Source organism: Haliotis asinina, chromosome 5 (assembly GCF_037392515.1).
Source record: "Haliotis asinina isolate JCU_RB_2024 chromosome 5, JCU_Hal_asi_v2, whole genome shotgun sequence".
In the NCBI taxonomy this organism is placed as follows: Eukaryota; Metazoa; Mollusca; class Gastropoda; order Lepetellida; family Haliotidae; genus Haliotis; species Haliotis asinina.
The window spans coordinates 69,655,635-69,668,355 of record NC_090284.1 but is presented as its reverse complement, the minus strand read 5'-3'; the positions used below and the strand labels follow the sequence as shown (position 1 = coordinate 69,668,355).

At 38.7% G+C, this 12,721-nt stretch overlaps 1 protein-coding gene across 2 annotated transcripts in view; it reads right to left on the bottom strand.

Annotated features, from left to right (window-relative positions):
* Nucleotides 1–12,721, bottom strand: part of LOC137285158 (FAD-dependent oxidoreductase domain-containing protein 2-like) — a 129,986-nt gene that overhangs the window by 105,577 nt on the left and 11,688 nt on the right. The window contains exon 2 of one of the 2 annotated variants that reach the window (XM_067817394.1): nucleotides 726–776. The exons of the other annotated variant lie outside the window; for it this stretch is intronic. The gene's annotated coding sequence lies outside the window, so the exon portion shown is untranslated. The remainder of the gene's footprint in view (nucleotides 1–725; nucleotides 777–12,721) is intronic. 2 annotated transcript variants of the gene reach the window in all.

Sequence of the window (12,721 nt, the reverse complement as noted above, 5' to 3'; positions counted from 1 at the left end):
TTCAGGAGTGCCTTAAATTCATGGTCCATTAAGCTGAACATTAACAAATCAAGAAAATCAACTGTGCCATAAGGGCTTGCAGGTAAGAGTTTAACTGTGTCTTTTAAATCTAAATCATGCCAACAAAATGATGGCACTAATATTTTCAATCCCTCCGAAGTCAAGCTTGTTGCCATGGAAATGTAGAAATATATTTTATTCAAAAACCAAAAACTACCAAAAGGCACAAGACCTATCTATGTGCCAAGTTTGGTTTAGAAATAGTGAACAGTTGTAAAGTTCTTCTCAGGAAAAGAGCACACCCACCAACTTCAAAGTCGAACTTGTTGACATGGAAACACAAAAAAATACTTTATTCAGAATTCCCAAACCACCGAATGGCCCAAGTACACCACCAGACCAATCTATGCCTTATGCCTGAAGAAGACATAAGGTTTTACAGTTCTGCTCAAGAAAAGAGCACTACCACCAAATTCAAAGTCAAACTTGTTGCCATGGAAATGAAGAAATAAATCTTATTAAAAAATCCATACTACAAAAGTACCAGTACACCACCAGATCTATGTGTGCCAAGTTTGGTGAAAAAAATAGTCAATAGTTTTGAAGTTCTGATCTGCAAAAGAGCACACCCACAAAATTCAAAGCAAAAAACTGATTGCAATGGAAATGCAAAAGATCTTGCATTCAGAATTCCAAAACTATCACCAGACCACCACCAGATTTACCTAAATGCCCAGTTTTGGTGGTGAAATAGTAAATGGTTGTGAACTTCATCCCTGGAAAACACAAATATACATGGAGACACGGATGGAACGACTGATGGATGAATGCATTGACGGAGTACATTTAAATACCACCTGCAACACGCATTGCGGGGGATAAAAAGGAGACAAAGACTTCATTGAATGTAATTGTAGTGACATATACAAAATCCCTCTGAAAGAAGAACTTGAAAACATCAATTTAAAAAAAACAAGACAAAAGTGCCTCAGTGAGTGAGTTTTACTCAACTTTTGGTAATATTAGAGCAATAGCATGGCAGTGACATTGTACAATTTGGGACATCGAATCCAGTACTTCAGCTTGACAAGAACATGCTTTAACCACTATGCTATCCCACAGCAATCCAGTTCTAATATTTACTGGGACACTCTACCTTTTACATAAGAGTAAGAATTCATTTGTTTCTACATCCAACCATACTGTTAAAAAGTGTTTTAGTGAAGCTGGAAAGGAGTGAAAAGAGTGATGTATGGCCCCACCTAGCGCACATGCAGAATATATTTCATTGGGAGCATATTGTCTGCATTTGGATTGGCTGACAGCTGACATGAAAGAGGAACTATGTTGAAAATCTTTGATTTTATAATGCAAGGCAAGTCATTACACAGAAATAATGACAATGATGTTAAACCCATGCTTGTACAACTAACAGGTTTTTGGAGGTTATGCTCGCTGAATTGACATGTCATTGTTCCAAGCTGTGCAGATCGAGTTTATGTTGTTGATCACTGTGTTGTCTGGTCCAGACTCAATTATTAACAGACTGCCGCCACACAGCTGGAATACTGCTAAGCGCGTCGAAAAAGAATATTCACTAGAGGGAAGGACATTTGTGTTTCAATATTGTGTATGGATCTAGATATGGATTAGTCAATCACTAAATATAACAACAACATAGTCAATTAAACTTTGAAGATTTTTAGATACAGGCCCTTTATGGGCATTTTATTGACTTTCTGGACTTTTCAAGAGAGATTCAAATTTACAACCTTTTCAAAGCCAAACTGTCAGTCTGTTCTCACCTGTTTATCACCCAAAATCATCACTAGCACTGACCACCTGGTGCATCACTAATGATGTCTCTCACCTGAAGCGGATGCTGCATTTGGAAATCATCATAAAATGATTCATCAATCGGGCATATCACCTACATTTTGTAACATTTGCTAATCCACATATGAAAATCTTATTAAAAAATTCTTTGTTCACACCATGATGAAAACGGATTAGATGGCTTGAAATTAAGCATTGATTAACTTAAATTGGGTTTACTATTTGCCAACATGATATTTTCAATTTGTGGTTACTTTGTGTACCATGCTTAAAACTGGATTGGCATTGTCTTAGAATATTTAATGACACCACTGGAGGATCATGGGCACAACTACTAGGGCAGCGACGATTCATTCTGACCTCAGTTTGATTTGATTGTTTATACTGTCCTCCATTCGATCATTTTCAATTCAATCCCTCATACAAGTAAAACTATCCATTAAACTGAACTCTCAGAGTTTATTTAACAAAACACACATCACACTGAAAACTTTTCCAAGATTTGACTAGGAAATCAAGAATGTAAATCATGTAACCTTGTCAATAAAAACCAAAAATATGATTTTTAAGGACAGAACAGCACTCAAATATCAAATTGAAATTGTGATAATGGTTAGTGAAAATCGAAACTAGGAGTCAGATTCGATTTTCGATGAATTGAACTGAATCGTTTCAGCCATACAAACAACAACTACATAATTCCACTGGTTCCCAAGAAGCTGCAGAATGTGAGTTCCATTAGAATCTAGGGAAGATTCAAGATCTGTCTGTATGTGTACACGTTATCTATTAAACTACCTATCTGACTGCTAGAGTCAATGGGCCACCTCACATTCAGGTGAGCTGACATTTTGTCAGATAGAGTGACAATTCAAACCAAAGTAATTAGTTGCAAGGAGAAAGAATCTTCAGTTCCACTGTTCATCAAATTAAGACCAATTTGAATAAATCTATAGATGAAACTAGATACTAGAACTAATTACAAGGTGCGATGACAGAGATAGACAAATGAGCCGCTACCAATGACCACATGAAGTATTTCACTCATTATTGATCTTGGAAATATAACTCATGTACCTGAACAATAGACGGACACAGTCAGGGACTGATAAACAGTAGGTCTTTACTTTGCAGCAATAGTACATCAAGTCTTCATTTGGAAAGGATGGGGCTTCAAATTGAGTGAGTGAGTGAGTGACAGAAGAGATTGATGAGTGTGTGGTGACAGAAGAGATTGATGTGTGAGTGAGTGAGTGAATGGCAGGAGAGATTGATGAGTGTGTGGTTAGTGACAGAAGAGATTGATGAGTGTGTGTGTGTGTGAGTGACAGAAGAGATTGATGAGTGTGTGAGTGACAGAAGAGATTGATGTGTGAGTGAGTGAGTGACAGGAGAGATTGATGAGTGTGTGGTTATTGACAGAAGAGATTGATGAGTGTGTGGTGTGTGACAAGAGATTGATGAGTCAGTGAGTGACAGGAGAGACTGATGAGTGTGTGGTGTGTGACGAGATTGATGAGTGTGTAAGAATGAGTGAGTGAGTGAGTGATGAGTGTGGTGAGTGTGTGGTGTGTGACAAGAAATTGATGAGTGTGTGACTGAGAGAAGTGAATTGAGAGATTGATGAATGTGTGGTTAGTGGCAGAAGAGATTGATGAGTGTGTGGTGAGTGAGGAAGTGATGAAACAAAGGAGTGTGATGGGTTTAACAGTATTCTATTTATGTCAAGGCACGTTGGCTTGATATTTGAGGAATGTGACATTCAGATGCTTACCATTTTACTGGTATGATGCTACGTTGGATTTTGTCATGTCCAAGGGAGGCAACTTATCACAATGTATCAGAGCACCTAACACTACAACGCATTAGTGAGTGAGTGAGTGAGTGAGTAGTAGTGGGAGGGGACCCAGTCTTCGATGACATTCCAACCAGGCCACATAGATGAGGGGATGGAAGCCTGGACAGTCATTAGCAAATGACCCTCATAAAATTCTCCTTATTCTGTAATTTACTGTTCACACTGAATTGACCAAGACCAACACTGATAATGAATCCATTAAACTGTCATTAAAAGTGAAAGTTCCAGGGGCTTCCCCATAAATATAATCCAGTCAAGATATTCCACCATTGGTCTGATTGTTCATTCCAGTCAGGATGTATTCAGAGTGCAGTTTTTATTTCTATTTCACAATTATGTCCCGTTAAAAAACAAAATAACAATGGTTAGCAAAACAGCAGATGTTTCCACAATCTGATACCCCGACAGTTTTCACCAGGATGACAGACGGATCTTTGCTCTTACAAAAATAGTCTATCCTGTTCATCCACATTAAAAGGCTGTAAATTTTCACACAAAAACCTTGGCAGATAATGCTGATAGGCCATCTACTAATAGAATCCATTCCACTTTGACAGCTAATGGATCATTTTATAGTCACAAACTTGTTTGTCTCTTCAAGTAGTCTCTGTCTGAAATTACCTCAGAAGGCTTTGTCTTCTCTCAACTAATACATTATGCACATGCCCAGCTGACATGTTCCTATGGTGACATGTGGTCCTGTTCACTATCACAGTGAGTGAGTGAGTGAGTGAGTGAGTGAGTGAGTGAGTGAGTGAGTGAGTGAGTGAGTGAGTGAGTGAGTGAGTGAGTGAGTGAGTGAGTGAGTGAGTGAGTGAGTATAGTTCAACATCAATTTCAGCAATATCACAGCAGGGGATACCAGGACTTCACACACTGAACAAATATGGAAAATCAAACCCAGGTCTTTGGCATATCCAAGAACACTTTAACAACTGGCCTAACCCATCATTCCCAGAAATAAAAAATAACATACAACAACTGCAGCTTCACTCATCTTCAATCCTCCGCATCTTGCCCCATAATGAAGCACAGTACCACACAAGATGTCTCCTCAAGCAAGTGACTTTACTCTAAATACGCGCTTATTCAAAAGCACTGAATGAGAGCCTGCTAGTACAAAAGGTAAGGTAATGTGACTGTTGGGGCTGAGATTCTGAAGAGCAATTCCCCATGGAGCTGAGACTGAATGCACCGAGAGCACTCTGACTTTTTGATTGAGGTAATCATGTCACCCTACCATGGTTTAAGGGGGTGGTGGGGTAATCTAGTTGTTAAAGCGTTCGCTCGTCACGCCGAAGACCTGGGTTCGATTCCCCACATGGGTACAATGTGTGAGGCCCATTTTCTGGTGTCCCCACCGTGATATATTGCTAAAAGCGGAGTAAAACCAAACTCACTCACTCACTGTTTATGCATTTGTTCTCAAGCAGTTACAGCAAGTGAGTGAGTGAGTTTAGTTTTATGCCACTTTCAGCAATATTTCAGCAATATCACGGTGTGGGACACCATGTGGTCAACCTTCAGTGTGACCACATGGTGGCACTTAAACCACTGAAAACATAAACTTTGATGTGGTATCCTTAGATAACGAAACAAATGCGTGACAGAGTGATATTATAGGCATGTAAGTGAGGTTAGTTCACGCTGTTTTAAGCACTATTCCAGCAATATCACGTCGGGGAACATCTGTGCTGGGCTTCACACATTGTATCCATGTGGGGAGTCGAACCCAGATCTTTGGCGTGACAAACAGATGTTTTAGCCACTAAGCTACACCATCAAGCAATATAAGCATGTAATTCTGAAGTACACATAGTACCTATAGTTCCAAAGACTTCAAGAATGCAAAATCAAAATGCTGTATTGTAACTCACATGAAAACATGATGACCTCTTGACAGCTAGCCATAAAACATCCTAAGTAACCATGGTAACCAGGAAAAGCCTCTCTAGTCAGGGACTCTTTTAGTATGAGATTAGGACTGTATCATGTGTACCAGTGACCCCTTTAACAGCGGCCCATAACTGCCATTATTTCATCATGAGAGGAGAGCGGCCAACATTCTTTAATACACTTGATATTTGTGACTTGAGCGGTGGTTGACCATGACTGTAGGCATCAGACAACAATCTGGTGGTTGTGGCGGGAGAATTCCTAGGAGATTATGCTCCAGAGATTGCTGATCTCATAGCTGAAGCATCAGTAGGATGACATTACAGCCACATTGGTGGATGTTCCTCACACAAGCCTCATTGGGGACCCGGTGTCACTTTAGCCATTTTATCACTAACCTAAGACCCTATAGAAGCAGACGTCATAAGAAGATCTGACAGGGCATGGCTGTATCTTGTTATCACTTCCATCAGACTATCAAATTCACAGTCTAACTGCCAAGATGCACATGATTACATACAGTGATTGGCATCTAAATAACCACAGATATCAAACTATCCTGGCCTCGTTCTGTCTACCATTCAATACTAGATAGGAATTCTAATCCTGCCAAATCCTCACTTAGTGAAATGTAGACTGAAGTTATAGTCATTAGTTTCCCTGGCCCGAATGCAAATGTGACTAAATTTGTTTCTCAAATCTGTTAGACAGCATAAAATCTTCAGACATATTTAACGAGATAGCAAAATCCAAACAAATTCCTCTAATAAGATTGCTCATGTTTAATTTCATATTTCATGCTGTGTTCATATGGTTCTGTATCCCATATTGATAGTGTACAGACAGAAAAGTGGAAGATGAACAGACATCCATGTATCAACTGCACCTGTTATATGACAAAGACGGATTCGTGACCAACTTACATACATTCAGGAAGTCATATTACTAGAGTTCTATTCTGTTATGCACAGTTCAATAAAACACAGCTACAGAGAAAAAGTTTACTGGCTCTCTATTGTATTCTTTATCACATCTGTCAATAGTATAATTCAATACTGCACTTCGTTTTTTATTCTCAAAATGAGTCGTTAAATCTGCTGCCAAGCCAACCTGTGATGACCATTGATGAAGGGGTCAATATCTCTCTGTACTGACACCCAGTGGGCTTGTGATACTGGCAGTATTTGTCCTGTAATTGATACCAAACCCCGCAAGTCCCAGATTATATTTGGTTGCCATATTCACTTGACCTAATAGCCATCAAGTGAGGATATTAACCGAACAGGAACATAAATAACTTTCTCCAATTATACAGAGATCACAGAATAATTCATGACAGTTATCAGTGATCGAGACATCTGGTTACACAACATATCAAAAGCCAACCTGAATATATACCCTACAAATGCTGCGAGCAATTTGTGATGATGTGATGAAAAGAAATTCAAATTTGTCTTTGTCAACGTTGATTTTTGAAAAAAATGTTAATTTTATCTAATGATACATCAAACCATCTTATCAAAAGCACTCTTTTCCAAGCAAACAAGACATACATTTATGATATTTTTATTTCACATCTATTCAGTTTATAATTCAGATTCTTAAGAAAAAAAATCCACAGAACTATAAAGATCCTTTATCTTCAAACATTTACCTGTTTGGTTGAACGATTACATGGGAGACCTTATGTGTTAGAAAAAATGATGAAAGTGTTGGCATCATGCCAAAGACCAGGTTGATTTCCACCTGTGCAACTCATCTAGACCTACTCCTTCCATTACATATAGGAACAAAGTGATATTTCATTACACTTTGGACATGCTGATAGAAAACATTCTCTTTTGAAAGAAATATCAGCTATGATAAGAATATTACTGATTACTGATGGCCATCCTGTCAGAAGGGCAGGTTTATCTTTTATTCATGCCCGAAAGATGTTAAACAAATCATCCCCAACTGACAAGTGTTATAATGCAGTTTGGTATCAATTCCATTTGTCTCACTCATTCCAGAAGAAAAGCGGACTTGAGTTGAAAGGAATAATGTCTTGTAGCTTAATAGTCATTTGTGGAGGATTGACAGATTCAGAAGACTCTTGTCATATTGGCAAAGTAATGTTTCTCTGAAATTGTTAGATGGAGGTCATCTGATGTTTTAAGGAAAAATTACTTGTAGAGAAGCCAATATCTGGTCATATGACTTAATCATGACATGGGTTATTTGGAACTCTCGATAAAACTACAATTTCTTTAATCAAAGTCAACATGTTCATATCCCAAAGAACATTCTGGACAACCAAAGTATGGTTAATCCTCTGTTCTCCATATTTGATCCTCTCACTCACCCTTTCATGTCCCTTTGTCTATCCAGGAGGTGGGGTAGTATAACACAGCATTTCATTTGTCACGACTAGTTTGGATTCAATTCCCTTGTGTCCCCAGTGTCATCTTGCCAGATTATTGCTAAAAGCACCATAAAACCACATTCACTGCCTATCACCCTCAATACATACCATAACCAAACTAGGCTATTGCCAGCAGCAGGACAAACACACCTAACTATTTTCAATGCTTTGTTTTTCTCATCTTTACCAAAAATGATTACCAATTTACAACTTACAGGCCAGTCAACACATCAATGAAAGGAAAGCACACACACTACCCGTGTGTCTTGTTTCTCACAATCACGAGACAGGCCATCAATACCACAACAGTGGAACAGGTAATCAGTACTACTGTGCAGCCATTAAAGGACTACTCTAGGCACTGTGAGCCAGCCACCTATTTACTGACCACAGTGACACATTTCTTCATTGAAGAGTGGCCTAACAGATGGCCCTTTCAGGGCTATGAACATCAGGCTGGAAGAGGCTAGTCACGCCACAAGAATAATTCTAAACATTACCCAAACACTTAATGAGCAATTTACCAATGTTATACGCAGTTAGGAAAACAAATGACAGCTCGAAGGAAGTAGTTGGCAGTAATTCATAACGACATGTTCATTTAATTGTGTATCATACACTGACTGAGTGGTTTCCAAGAATGGGCTTTATATGAGCTGGAATGTAATAAGTGAAGACATGTTGAGAAAAAGAAGGAAGAATGAGTGGGTGGATGAGCGAGTTGGGTGGAATGACTGTGTGTGGTTGGGTGAGTGAGTGAATGGGGAGGTCAGTGGGTAAGATAGTGGGTTAGTGAGTGAGCTGGGTGAGTGCATTGGGTGGAATGACTGTATAAGTGGTTTGGTGAGAGAGGGAGTTGGGTGGAATGATTCAGGGGGTGGGGTGGGTGAGTGAGAGGGTGGCATGACTGTGTTGGTGAGTCATGAGAGATGGGTGAGTGAGAGGGTGGCATGACTGTGTTAGTGAGTCATAAGAGGTCGGTGAGTGACTGCACTTTGTTGCGAAAGTGAGGGCATGGCTGGATTAGCTGACAAGGACAGCGGCCTTTTCTTTCCATGAGTCACAAGTTAGTGCATTTGACAAGGAAATTCTAAACTCTCAAGACAACAAAAGGACCAGAAGCCGCTTTTTCAAGCTGTCTCCTTCTTTTTGGATTTTTAGAAAAATGAAGGTAAACAGAATTACTTTCTGAAACAATTACTAATTTATCCACCAAGAAAAGAAGTTTCTGAGTGTTTTTGCAATACAACCATACATATATTCATTGTTACATCATCCTAATCTCTGCCAAAACAATTGGTGGTTTTTCCCAGCACAAGTGTGTACTGAATGCTGACGTGATCTACATTTAACTCACATATTGAAGTATACTTGAAAACAAAAAATCAGCAAAGTTTCAAGTCTACTAACAACATCACACTCTTCTGAATAATACATGCCAGTGAATGCAAATGTATGACATTCATAATTTCTTTTCCCCCTAAAACTGTTGGCTTCATTGATTCCAGTCCTCATATGAGTTCTTTTCTTCATTGTACACTACCTTTACATGGAACATGAGTGAAAATTAATTAGTTGTTATTATCATAGGACTTTGATTCTACCATGTCCATGAATGACTACAACTGCATGCTGCATGTTTCCCTGTAGAGAGACAATTCAGGGGAACATCCATGTTTACCTGAAGAGAGACAATTCAGGGGAACATCCATGTTTACCCAAAGAAAGACAATTTATGGAAACATCCATGTTTACCCAAAGAAAGACAATTTATGGAAACATCCATGTTTACCCAAAGAAAGACAATTTATGGAAACATCCATGTTTACCCAAAGAAAGACAATTCAGGGGAACATCCATGTTTACCCAAAGAAAGACAATTCAGGGAAACATCCATGTTTACCCAAAGAAAGACAATTTATGGAAACATCCATGTTTACCCAAAGAAAGACAATTTATGGAAACATCCATGTTTACCCAAAGAGAGACAAGTCAAGGAAACATCCATGTTTACCCAAAGAAAGACAATTTATGGAAACATCCATGTTTACCTGAAGAGAGACAAGTCAAGGAAACATCCATGTTTACCCAAATCCAGACAATTCATGGAAACATCCATGTTTACCCAAAGAGAGACAAGTCAAGGGAACATCCATGTTTACCCAAATCCAGACAATTTATGGAAATATCCATGTATATCCAAAAGAGAGACAAGTCAAGGGAACATCCATGTTTACCCAAAGAGAGACAAGTCAAGGAAACATCCATGTTTACCAAAAAAAAGACAATTTATGGAAACATCCATGTTTACCCAAAGAAAGACAATTTATGGAAACATCCATGTTTACCCAAAGAGAGACAAGTCAAGGAAACATCCATGTTTACCCAAATCCAGACAATTTATGGAAACATCCATGTTTACCTGAAGAGAGACAAGTCAAGGAAACATCCATGTTTACCCAAATCCAGACAATTCATGGAAACATCCATGTTTACCCAAAGAGAGACAAGTCAAGGGAACATCCATGTTTACCCAAATCCAAACAATTTATGGAAACATCCATGTTTACCCAAAGAGAGACAAGTCAAGGGAACATCCATGTTTACCCAAAGAGAGACAAGTCAAGGAAACATCCATGTTTACCCAAAGAAAGACAATTTATAGAAGCATCCATGTATATCCAAAGAAAGACAATTTATGGAAACATCCATTTTACCCAAAGAGAGACAAGTCAAGGAAACATCCATGTTTACCCAAATAAAGACAATTTATGGAAACATCCATGTTTACCCAAAGAAAGACAATTTATGGAAACATCCATGTATATCCAAATCCAGACAATTTATGGAAACATCCATGTTTACCCAAAGAGAGACAAGTCAAGGGAACATCCATGTTTACCCAAAGAGAGACAAGTCAAAGGAATATCCATGTTTACCGGGTTCAAAATTAACACTTTGAGGTAGCAGATTTGCTATTCAAAAACTTATTTTGCTGCCTAATACCCATACTGGTATTTCACTCCCCCCTAAAATGCTCACTGGAGATTTCTTTGCTCTCCAAAACTGCGACAGAGAACCTGTCAACTCAGTGTGCATGGCATACGTTTTACATTTCTGTTTTCGATGGTTGATAATGGACATTTGTCATTCTCTCTCTCTCTATATATATATATATATGGCTAAAGACAGTAATGGGACTTGGAGAGAGGATTTAATATGAAAGAATGCTGCTACCTGCAATGGGATTTGCTACCAATTTTTAAAACAGGTAGCAAGTACTTGCATTAAATAGCAATGGCATAAACCACTGGACCACCCCATACTCAGTATGAGCACTGACAACCCTACACAGCATCCTTGTACCAAAGGCTTTGACCTCCAAACATATATTCCTAACTTCCCAACGACAGCTGTTCCATCATCAACATACCACAAATAACTATTATTTGATACTATCAGAACCCTGAGTTAGTGCTTATTTCCCTATGACACATAACACAGATTTACTGAGGACAAAGGGTCACGAACAGTGACTTATATGGTAATTACCCAATAGACAGGTCCTGGGGCAGTTAACACTCACACTTCTGGTTTAATCATGTTTTGCTACAGTTTTCCTTCAGCTATCGTCATTACATGTCTAAAAACAAGAAAACTGCCCAATACTGAATCAGAAAAAACAGTTTTACAGATTCATAAAGATTTACATTTTAAGATGAATGTAGGTGTTGACATGCATTGCTCTTCATCTACTTCTGCCATGTTGAACTGCAAGACCTACAAATTATCCACTGAAGTGACACTGATGAATCTATGAACAAACAACTTATTTGGTTAGACAATATTGCAGCAAACATCTATAAAATGAAAATAAGTGTCAATAGATAACTTTTATGTTTTCAGATTTCCAGCCTTAAGTCATGGAGTTTGCATTTCCTCTAGCCTTCATATGCCAAGGCCTACCTATCTACATCAGTGATGTGTATAATCCACTGAAGTCACATTAGGACAGCAGGGATTTGCAGGCTATAGTGACTGTAGGCTGATTTGTGTGCCACTCCTCTGCTTGTTCATCACCATTATACAGCATCTTGGTTCCACCTATTCATCACTGTCCCACCACCAACCACATAATGGACGCAGATTTGGAGAATAAATTCATGAAAGTCAGAGTTCGCAGAAGACAATGCTAAAAGCAATCCAACTGCATAGCCCTTTCTAAAAATGCTTCCAGACAGCAATGTTCAGAGGAAACAATTCATGATGGGACATGATGCATATACATACACTGCAATAATATTAGAAGAGAAATATGGCCATGCCTTAGAAGTCTTAGAGTGAAACGATTCCTTATGTTGGCCAATTAGATTATAATCGAGCTCATGGCAGTAGCCAATTTCTTTAGCGCATATGAATTTATACTGATTTAAATGCATATTGAGATTGATCACTTTGATAGCCATTCTCTATCCTCTCATGTGATAGCTAGTGGTGCTTGATAATCTAATGATGTAAGCAGTGAATCAATTTTGCTTTTTATCTATCAATACTTTCTCGTGGCTGGTCCTTGTGGAATGAGTGACGTATCATGCTGTTTGAAGAATGTACCAGCAAGAGACTTGGACTTCAAGATGGGCGTTTACCTCCGGAGCTTTGAGGAAATACTAGACCCCCCTGGGGCAATCACAGTCAGTGAGTTGGGTTCTTGCAGCTTTTGGAAGTTC